We start from the raw sequence: 11617 nt of genomic DNA on the forward strand, positions 1-11617 counted from the left end.
TGTCATGCAATGCCTACGGAGGTCAGAAGAAGGCGTTGGATTTCCCTGGAACTGGAGTTATGGACGGTTGTAAGCCACCATGCGGGTACTGGGAATCGAGCCCTGGGCCTCTGTAAGAGCGGTCAGTGCTCTTAACTGCCGCGCCATCTCTTCAGCCCCGGCCTCAAGTCTTAAAAGGTTCTACTGCCTCACAATAAATATTTAACACATAGGCCTTTGGAGAATATTATAGATCCACACTACCACAAACATTTTTGTTTTCTTATATATTTCTCTTACATATATGAAATATAAACTACTTTGGTAACTTGTTATGTGCCGTTTGTAACTGTTGAAAGCAGTCTCTGGGAGCAAAGGGGCCTCCCCTTGCTTCAGATTCAAGCATTTTTATTTCAAATGTCCTCCAAGACCTCTCTGGGGTTGGCTGGAGGCAAGGCTGACTCCTTGTCTCTGTAACAAGGAGGAAGGAAACAGCAGATAACTTAAGGGTATTAAAAACTTAGTGCCTGGTAGAGTGCACCTGTAGTCCCAGTGCTCCTGTGGCAGGACAGGAGGTGGGAACAGCAGTGAACAAGAAGGTAAGGATCGACACCCAAGGTTGTCGCCTCTGAGCTCCACATTTGCGCCCCCAAGAATAGCTAAAAGGCAAACCATTTCCAACAGAGGATACTATTGTTTGTCCCGTGGTACAAAACACCTGCAGTGGAAACAAGAAGCCGGAAGATTACCCATGAAGAGAACGCTTGCTCGTCCTAAAAATCTTAGTTGAGAACTCCAGCATGACTACTTTAGCAGGGCTTTCCACCTTCTTTGTCTTATTAGGCTGCCCGTTCCCTGGTCCATAGCTACTAGGAACAGTCTTTCCTCTTTTGAGATAGGGTCTTGCTATGTTGCTCAGGGTGGCCTGGAACTCCTGGACTCCAGTGACCCTCCCATCTCAGCTTCCCGAGTAGTTGGGACCGCAGGTAGACACCTCCATGTTTGGCTTTTGCTAGAGCCTTCTTTTTGTACCTGTTGATGTTTCTGAGTGCAGTGCCTAGGGAAGCCAGAGGCATCAGGTGTTTGTGAGCTGCCTGACATGGGTGCTGGGAACCTAACTTGGGTCCTCTGTAAGAACAGCAAGTGCTCTTAACACTGAGCTGTCAGCCCCTATAAATAATAATTTTAATGCAGAATAAGGTGGGGTACACTGATTATGAAAATTTAGTCTAGAACTAAGAAAATGAGGCTATAATTTTATTTCCACTGACTTATTTGGATTTTTTTCCCTGTGTTTCAGTGATATGGGTTTCTGAAACTCAGAATTATTTAGTATTCTCATATTAAATTTGGAATTTAAGTGTGAATAAACGATACATTGGTAATGGTTTTATGTCATTTTTACCATATTCAATACATTAATTATGAACACCAGAACAGTTTTTGAGAACTTTTAAGAACTGTTGTACGCAGTAGTAACACAACTCAATGGGTGAAAGCCCTGCTGTACAAGCCTGATAACCTGACTTCAACCCCCAGAAACCATGTAAAGCTGAAGGAGAGAACCAACTGCACAAAGTTGTTCTCAGACCTTTACACACACAGCATACAAGTACCTGCATTTATACACCTACATCATGCGCACACACATAATAAAGTTTAAAAATTATAATATATAAAATATAAACTCATTGTATCTATTTTACTTGAGCATGGTGCATTCACACTGTTGTGTGCTGATCACCATTCTTCATCTCTACAACTTCTCCATCACTCTAAAAAGATTTCTTTTTAAACAATTTTTCCATAGTTGGACATGGTGGCGCATATCTTTAATTCCAGCACTTTGGAGACAGAAAGGCAGGTGGACGTCTGTGAAATAAAGGCCAGCCTTGTCTACATAGCAAGTTTTAGGCTGACTTGGGCTACAGGGAGATACTGTCTCAAAAAAAAAAAAAAATCTAAAAATCTGAAAAAAAACCCCACAAGTGTGTATGTGCCATGGTGCCTGCGTAGATATCAAAGGCAACTTGTGGGAATTAGTTTTCTCCTTCCACCAAATTCACCTTTACCCTCTGAGTTATCTCATCAGCCAGCCCTAAAAAGAACATTTCTTGTTCTAACTTACTAGTAGGAAGACAGAGTCATTAAAACAGAGAGGAAATTAGAACAAAAGCATTTTCTATTTATTCATGTCCCTGATGAAAAGATTGAACAGAGTCTCTTGACCTTGGTTAACAATCGACCACCAACACCCATGAGAGAGTCATATGGGTTGCAACTCAGAGAGCGCATGCTGTCCTTGGTGATGTTCTCATGGCTTTGACCCCATGACCTCTGGGTCTGTTGGACTGAGTTAAGCCTAATGTGATCTTATATTTTCATTTTTTTTTTCCTTGAGGCTAGGTTTCACTATGTAGCCCTCACTGGCATGAAACTCTCTATGCAGGCTAAGTTGGCCTCGAACTCAGAGATCCTCCTGCCTCTGTCTCTTGAATGCTGGGATTAAAGGTATGTGCCACCATGCCCAGCTGATCATAGCTTATAAAAAAATCTACACTACAGATAGGCTGCACTTCCTATGGAAAAGCTGTTCCCTAGAGTTGAGAAGAGACAAATGGAGTGAAGAAAAAGAGTGCCAAGGAGACAGAAACCTGCCTTCTGAAGACACAGACCAGCCAGTCTCAGACATCCATATAGTCTCTGCCTTTATCTTGGGCCCCACTCTGGAGTCTTCTAAGACAGGACAGCACATGGTACTCTGCAACAAGCCAGTGTTCTGTCCAGTGTCTCTCTGTTTGGAAACAGTGTCTGTGGTATATCATGCAGTCCTAGGGGAGGAGTTCACTGACCTTCCTTTTACGTTTTTTTTTTTTGTTTTTTTTTTTCACTATTTTCTGAACCATAGCACATAGCATAGGAATGACTTTTACAATATGGACATACTCGGGACTAATAACTTTTACCTAACCTTGTGACTAAAAAGGCCTCCTCTTTCTAATGTAAAGAAGCTCACCGAGCCATATGTTCATCCTGTGACCTGGGCACCTGACCTTAATCCCACAGGACATCCCTTTGCCTGCCACCCAGTATAGTGAAGGGATGTGGGTATGCTTAATTAACAAATCAAGGCACTGAAAGCAGCACTTTTCTCACTGAGAACAATGAGAAAAATTTGGAAATCTATCTGTAATTGTGTATGTGTTTGTGTGTGATATTTTTGGCCTGGGGATCAAAGGGCATGTTTCTCTGGTGAGATGGGGGTGGATCCTGGCTTCTACTTCCCCAACTGATGCTGGAAAGGCTGCTTCGATAAAAGTATGAGGGAAGCCTGGTTCCAGAGCCCAGTTCTGTGGGACATCTGCAGGAATGGGTTGTTCTCAGAGTTTGGGTCCGTTCTTGGCCTTAAAATGAACGCTAAGAGTCGGGCTGCTTCTTTATTGAGGCATAAGTGAAATGTGGCTTAGTAATATTGCACCATGGCATGACCTGGGCTTTTCTGGCCTTTTAGAAAGCATGAGATGAAGAGATCTGGATATAAAAGAAAGCAATTCCAAATTGCAAGTTCCCTTCAATTTTTAAAGTGGTTTTCTGCTTACTTGCCTGGTTATTTGGTTTGGGCGCCAGTATCTCTCTCTTTGTAGTCCATCTTAGAACTCAAGCTTCTCTTGCCTCAGCCTCTAAGTATTGGGATTACAGATGTGCACCATCACACTCAGCTTCAGTTTTTAAATTCTACTCAAAGCCCAGTTTTCTTCCTTTTTGAATTAAAATATTTAAAGTTTATTTTTCTGGAAAGAGAAACTTGTTGGGAAAAATAAATGCTAGGTGATAGTGATATCAGCATATATTCTGGATATACACATCAGTTTACTAAAATAACATATAACTAACCTACTAGCAGCAAATCAATTTCTATGTCAATTTTTTTCTTCCTTCTTTCCTTCCTTCCCTCCCTCCCTCCCTTCTTTCCTTTCTTCTTCTTCTTCTTCTTCTTCTTCTTCTTCTTCTTCTTCTTCTTTTTTGAGACAGGGTCTCCCTGTAGCCCAAACTGGCCTGTAAATCACTATGTAAACTAGGCTGGCCTTGAATTCACAAGAGACCTTTCTGCCTCTGCCTACCTCCTGAGCGCTGGGATTAAAGGTGTGTGCCATAACGCCCAGCTCTATGTCACAAATTTAACACTAAGTACAAGGGAGAACCAGTAACAGTTTTTGTAAAAATATCCTATAAACTATGAAATGGTAAAATATTGTTTTGTAACAATATATGTCATCTGAGTGCAGGAAATGATATTTGTGACAAAATTATTATGAGGTAGCTCTCAAGTAGAGAGTTTTGGGGTAAACCTATTGAGCCTTTTTTGTAAGGTCTATAAAAGCGAAACCATCTTCAAATGTGCTCCATACTCTTCAAAACCCATTTATAAAGTTGTGGTGACACATACCTTTCATCCCAGCACTCAGGAGACAGAAGCAGGTAGATCTCTGTGAGTTTGAGGCCAGCCTGGTCTATATAGAGAGTTCCAGTCCAGCCAGAGATATTTAGGGAGATCTTGTCTCAAAAAACAGAACAAAACACCCATTTGTATTGGCTACAGAAGTTTGCTCCTTCAAACATCTTTACAATGAATTTGTCAACCTGCAAAGTCTGAAAGCTTAACCTTCCATAAAACTGTACTTGCTTCGGATATCAGTCACAAATTTAGGAATGACCCTCATTTATGACCAACTGGTTAAAAATTCAGGGGTTCAGGTTGGAGAGATGGTTAAGAGCACTGACTTCTCTTGCAGAGAACTGGGGTTCAATTCCCAGCACCCGCATGGCGGCTACGAACCGTCTTTAACTCCAACTCCAGGGGGATCTGATGCCCTCTTCTGACCTCCGCAGCATTGCACAACACAGATGCACTCACATACATGCAGGCAATACACTCATACACATGAAATAAATAAATAAAATATTTTTTAATAAAGCAGGAGTTCACACAGTCCCTCTGAGATTTGATAGAAAGATAAATAGCACTCATTAAAAGAGCTATACTTATTACAGATTATAGCAAACTAGACAAATTAGAACAAAAGAATAGATACACTGGGTGAAATATCATACACATCATATCACACATACACACATGATTTTATGTACATATATAGAATCTAGGAACCACAAATGACAGAAAACATGCTGTCTTTCTGAGACTGGCTTAATTCACTTAATATGATAATATCATTATCTTTAGTTCTGTCCGTTTTCCTGCAAACAACTTAATTTCATTTTCACAGATGTGAAAAATTCTATTGTATAGCTGTACACCACATTTTCTTTACTCAATCCTCTGTTGTTGGACATCTAGATTGCTTTCATAACATATATTGTGAATAGTGCTGCAGTAAACAATAATGTGCAAATATGTCTGTGATATGTTGATGGGCGTCTGTTGGGTAAATTTTCGGGAGTGGTATAGCTGGGTATGCAGAAAATCTACCTTTAGATTTTTTAGAAATCCCCATTCTGATTTCCATAGTAGCTGGACTACTTTACATTCCCACCAGCAGTATATAAAGATTCCCCTTTGTTCACATACAGCCAGTATTTGTTGTTATTTGTTTTCTTGATAACTGACATTCTGACTAGGGTAGGAGTGAATCTCAATGTAGTTTTGATTTGCATTTCTCTGATGACTAATGTGTGACAGCTTTAACTGTCAACATAACAGAATCTCCAGGTAGAGAGTCTTCTTGTCATTATTTTTTGTCTCACTGTGCAGAACTGGCTAGACTGAAACTTGGTATGTAGACCAGGCTAGACTCAGACTCACAGAGATACACCTGTCTCTGCCTCCAGAGTGCTGGGATTAAAGGTGTGCACTGCCATGCTTGGCTGTGGTAATAGAGTCTTACTGAGAAATAGTCTAGATCAGGTTGGCCTATGGGCATGTCTGTGGGAGACTGTCTTGATTGTTAATTGATATAGGAAGACCTAGCCCATTGTAGTCAGCATCATTTCCTAGGCAGGGGTCCTGAACAGCATAAGAGGAAGAAGATAGCTGGCAGCAAGCCAGACCCCATGTAGTTATTCTCTCTATGCTTGTGAGTGAATCGTGATGCTTTATGTTACTGCCTTAACTTTCTAGCCATAATGGACTGTGATCTGGGCTTGTAAACTAAATAAACCCTTTCTTCTCTAAGTTACTTTTTGTCAGGCTGTTTGTCATAACAGCAGAAATGAAATCAGGGCATACAGTGAGGTAGGTCATTTGTATTTCACATTTTGAAAACTGTCAGTTCATTTCATTAGATCATTTATTGATTGGATTTTTAAATTGTTTTTTAGTTATCTTTAACGTTTTTTTATTATTTATTTTTATTTGTTCAAGTGTTTAGCCTGTATGTAGGTGTGCCCCGTATGTGCAATGCCCAGATGCCAGAGAGGGCATTGGATCCCTTGGAACTGGAGTTACAGACAGTTGTTAGCTGCCATGTGGGTGCTAGGAACTGAACCCAAGTCCTCTGCAAGAGCAGCTAGTGCTCTTAACTATTGAGCCGTCCTGCCGGCCCCCCTATTTTTATTTTAAATTACATTTATGTATGTATGTTTGTTTGTTTGTTTGTTTGTGGGAGTGTACATGCCACTGTGCACATGTAGGTCAGAGGAAAACTTTCAGGAGCTGCTTCTTTTCTGTTATGTGAGTCCTGCAGATAGAAGTCAGATTGTTAGGTTTGGCAGCAAGCACTTTTGCCCACTGATCCATCTCTCCCACTTGGTTGCTAGATGTACAGTTCAAAAACATTACCTCCCATTCTGTTGGTCATCTCTTTACTCAGTTAACTGTCCTTTGCTTTCTCAAGCATTTTAATCATGAGGTTCCCTTTGTCATTTGCAGGTCTTATTTCCCAAGTGATGGGAGGCCTACTGAAAACGCCCTTGCCTGTGCTTATGCCTATACATCGAGAAGCGTTTCACCTCCTTTTTCCTCTAGTAACTTCGTAGTTTCAGCTCTTACATTAAGATCTTTGATCCATTTGGAGTTGGTTTTGTGCGGAGTGTGAGATAAGGTTCAAATTTCATTGTTCTACATGTAGATAACCACTTTTCACAGAAATTTTAGTTTGGCTGAGGATTTGTTGGTCCTGTTAATATTTTGAAGAATCAGCTCTTGGTTTCATTGATTCTTAGCATTTAAAATTTTTCATTTAAGTAATTTCTGCCCTGATCTTAATTATTTCTTTCCATCTTCTGACTTGAGGTTTGCTTTGTTCTTGTTTTTCCAGTGTTCTAGAGATGCATCATTAGATTATTCACTTGAAATCTCTGTGTTTTAATTTTTTTAAAAAAAAACTGGGGTAGAGAGATCACTCAGCACTAGCTGCTCTTGCAGAGGACAAAGGTTCTGTTCCCAGCACCCATATGGTGACTAACAACCATCCTAATTCCAGTTCCAGGGAAACTGACATCCTCTTCTGGCCTCTGCAGGTATTGCATGCACACGGTAGGTACATTTACATACATGAGGGAAACACTCATACACATACAATAAAAGTAAAATTAAAAAAAATAAATTTCAGGCTGGCATGGTGGTGCACATCTTTAGTTCCAGCACTTGGGAGATAAAGGCAGGCAGATCTCTGTGAGTTCAAGGCCAGCCTGGTCCACATAGTGAATTCCAGGACAGCTGGGGCTAAAGAGAGGCCCTGTTTCAAAAAAGACCAAAAAAAATTTTTTTTTCATTATTACTAGTATATGAGAGAGAAAAAGAGAGTGAGAGTGAGAGCGAGAGCGAGAGCGAGAGCGAGAGCGAGAGCGAGAGCGAGAGAGAGAGAGAGAGAGAGAGAGATGTTATGGCATGCATGTAGAGGTCTGAAGTTTGTGGAGTTTGTTCTTTCCTTCCACTGTTACATGGGCTCCAAGGATCAAGCTCAGGTCAATCATCTTTGAATGGCTGTGCAGCAAGCTTCTTCCCTGCTGAGCCATCTCACAGGCCCTGCTGTTTTAATACAGGCTCTTGCAGCTACAAACTTCCCTCTTTGCACTGTTTTGATTATATCCTACTTGTATGTTGTGTTTTCATTTCCATTCACTGGGAATTTTTAAAAATCTTTTTGCCCAGGCATAGTGGCGCCTGCCTTTAGTCCTAGCACTCAGGAGGCAGAGGCAGGCAAATCTCTGTGAGATCGAGGCCAGCCTGGTCTACAAAGTGATTTCTAGGACAGCTGGGGCTATAGGGAGACCCAGTCTCAAAAAGTCCAAAAATCTTTTCTTTTTTGATTTCCTTGATGACTCATCATTCAATATATGCTGTTTAATCTCCCTGAGTTTGTATATGTTCTATAGTTTTTACTGCTATTGATTTCTAGTTTTATGGCATTGTGGTCATATAGAGTACAAGAAATTATTTCCACTTCCTTATATTGTAAGACTTGCTTTGTGTCATGTTCTATGACCTATTATAGAGAACATTCTATGGGCTACTGAGAAGAATGTGTATTCTGTATTGTTTGGATGGAATGTTCTAAAGATGTCTGTTGTGTCTGTGATGCCACTTAACTCATGTTTATTTTTTGTTGGACTGACATGTTTGGTGAGAGTGCAATATTGAAGTCATCCACTATTACTGTGATTGGGTTCATCTGTGACTTTACATGTACTAGTATTGGCTTTATTAAATCAAATACACCTGTATTTGGTGTGCATGTGTTCAGAACTGTAGTGTTCTCTTATGTGTGTGAGTGTATTGCCTGCATGTATATAAGTGTGCCTGCATGTATGTAAGTGCTCCTGTGTTGTGCAATGCCCACAGAGGCCAAAAGAGGGCATTGGATCCCCTGGAACTGGAGTTACACACAGTCCTTAGCTGGCATGTGGGTGTTGGAACTAAGCCCAGGGACTCTACAAGAGCAGGCAGTGCTCTTAACCACTGAGCCATCTCTCTAGCCCCAGAATTGTAGTGTTCTCTCTTTTCTTAAATATTTTATTTTTATTGTATGTGTATGAGCATATTGCCTGCATGTGTGTAAGTGCACCTGTAATGCCTGAGGAAGTCAGAAGGCATCAGATCCCCTGGAACTGGAGTTATGGATGGTTGTCAGCTGCCATGTGGGTGCTGGGAATCAAACCCAGGTCTTCTACAAGAGCAGCCAGTGCTCTTAACCACAGAGCCTTTTCTCCAGCAGCATAGTGTTCTCTTGATGGACTGTTTCCTCAATCAGTATGAAGTGACCTTCCATAATTTCTTTTGACAAATGTTTTTCTGGTATTAGAACAGTGACTACTGTTGTTTCCAAGTTCTATCTGCTTGTCACATCTTTTTACATCCTGTTGCCCTAAGGTTGCATCTTAAGGTTGATAGTGAGGTCTACTTCTTGGAGACAACAAATAGGTGGATCCTGCTTTTAAATCCAATCTGCTAGTCTATCTATGTCTTTTTATTGGGGAACGAAACCTTTAATGTTTCTAATTATTATCGAAAATTGAACACAGTAGCCTGTTGGCTGGTTTAAATCTTGAGTTTCTTCATGTTGCTTTCTAGGATTCTAGATGCTTGCCGCAGCCTTCTACTCTTCTTTGTGAGATTGGGTCATAGATGCTGGTCACGCCTGGCCAGTCATTCAGGGGTTGAGCTGCACCCCAACCCTCTCATCTCTGGATCCTCCTTTGGGAGGCCAGGTTATAGATATTGGTCTAGTCAGTGGACACAGTGCTTCAGAGGTTGAGTTGCGGATGATGGTCACATTTGTGGGCAACCCTTCAAGAGTGCAGTTGTGAATGCTAGCCCCACTCCTGGGTGACCCTTCCCAATGTCCAGTATGCTGCTTGGATCCTGGGCTTAAATTCCCCTGGATACTCTGGCTCTAACCAGTTTCCTACCTCACTAATTATTGTATACTTCTGATTCAAAGTCTCTTCCCGTTATACTTTATAGAATACTTTAGGGGTATTCTGCCCACCAGGCTTCAGCATCTGGTCCTGTGACTTGCTGTGAGTTTACTGAGTGCACTTCATACACAGCCTCTCAAAGGTGAGGCTGCAGACTCAGTAGAGTTCTTTTTAAAGTGGTGTCCTGCCACTCTTTCAGTTGCGTGCTGAGAAGAGGGCCTTTTGCTAGTTTCCTTCTGCTGTGGCCAGTGCTGCACATCTTTTGTCTGTTCTCTCCTTTCTGTTCTTTCAAATGTTATTGAAGGTATGGTGCAGATTCTTCATGTTTCTCTGCTCTAAGCCTTGGCTCCCACCATCTGCTGATAGTTTCAAACAGGGAGTGGGGTGCTCCCAAACTGAGCCAATCCCTTTGGAATGGACTCTGGACATTCTTTCCTGCTTTGTAAAGTTCCATATTTTACTTTGTTAAAGGTGAGATATTCAAGGGTCATCTACTTTTTCTGACAGACATTAGTCAACTTGCCCCAGTTTATTCCCTGGAGATTCCAGCACCATGTGCCTGTCATTTACCATCTTGACTTTTTTTCTTCCAAACTTCCCATCATTCTAAGGGATTTGTTATCCCAAAAGCATTACCAACCAAGGAAGCTCCCTTGATCTTCAGTTTGAAGTTTTGTTAAGCTTTCACTCACTACATAGACGTGATTGACCAGGTCTTTGCCTGTGTGGCTGAACTTAGTCTCTAGTTCCTTCTCCTCAGAGGTCTGACTCTTATCCTGTGGCTCAACACTTCAGCCCTCTGCCCACAGTTGGTTTTTCTGGCATGGCCAGGAAACTGTCGGGTTTGGTTTGTGGGATCTACCGTGAATAACAAAGACACTCCTATCACTTAGAGAATTCTAAGGTCTAGTGATTCCCTCACAGGAACTGGGATAAGGTCAGCTAAATTCTTTATTAATAAAGAGTCTGAGAATGTTGTTTCTTTGCAGAGGAACATTACAGAGAATCTGCTGCGTTACTTTCAAAAGAGTTTCTTAGTGAGCTGGAGAGATGGCTCAGTGGTTATGAGCACTGGCTGCTCTTGCAGAGGACCCAGGTTCAATTCCCAGCACCTACATGGCAGCTAACAACTGTCCTCAACTCCAGTTCCAGGGGAATCCGACGCCTTCTTCTGACCTTTGAGGGCATTGCACGACATGGGTGCACTTATGTATATGCAGGCAATACACTGATACACATAAAATAATATTAATAAAATTAAAAAAAAGTTACTTAGTGATTGAATTCAGTTATCCAAGAAATCACTGATCTATTATAAGGAACAATAAAAGGAAAATGTTGCACCATATGGGAAAGAGATCATAAACCCAATAGTTCCTTTGATTTTGTATTTTATCCAAATCATGAGAAAATTAGGGCCAATTTCTTATCTTTTAACTAGTGGCTAAGAATTCATAGCTACTAGTTAAAAGTCCAGATAACAGCCTGATCTGACTGGCAGATCTGTCTCCTCCCAATTTTGTGGTTTCTGGTCAGTAATTATCTAATAATTTAAGGATGAGCAGGTCTCTCTACTTGGGAAAAATAATTCTAAGCACCAACACTCTAGAATTTTTCTGGAGTATTAGTGTTTATAGTAACTGACAGTAATTCATCTTTTCTGTTAGACTTAAGGACTGTTTACCTTGGAGGGCTCCTCTTTAAGATGAAAAATTTCAGAACATTATTAGAACAGAAGATAGTAGAACTTACTTGAAGTGTA

The sequence above is a fragment of the Nannospalax galili genome, unplaced genomic scaffold, assembly GCF_000622305.1.
Source record: "Nannospalax galili isolate Female #2095 unplaced genomic scaffold, S.galili_v1.0 scaffold98, whole genome shotgun sequence".
NCBI lineage: Eukaryota > Metazoa > Chordata > Mammalia > Rodentia > Spalacidae > Nannospalax > Nannospalax galili.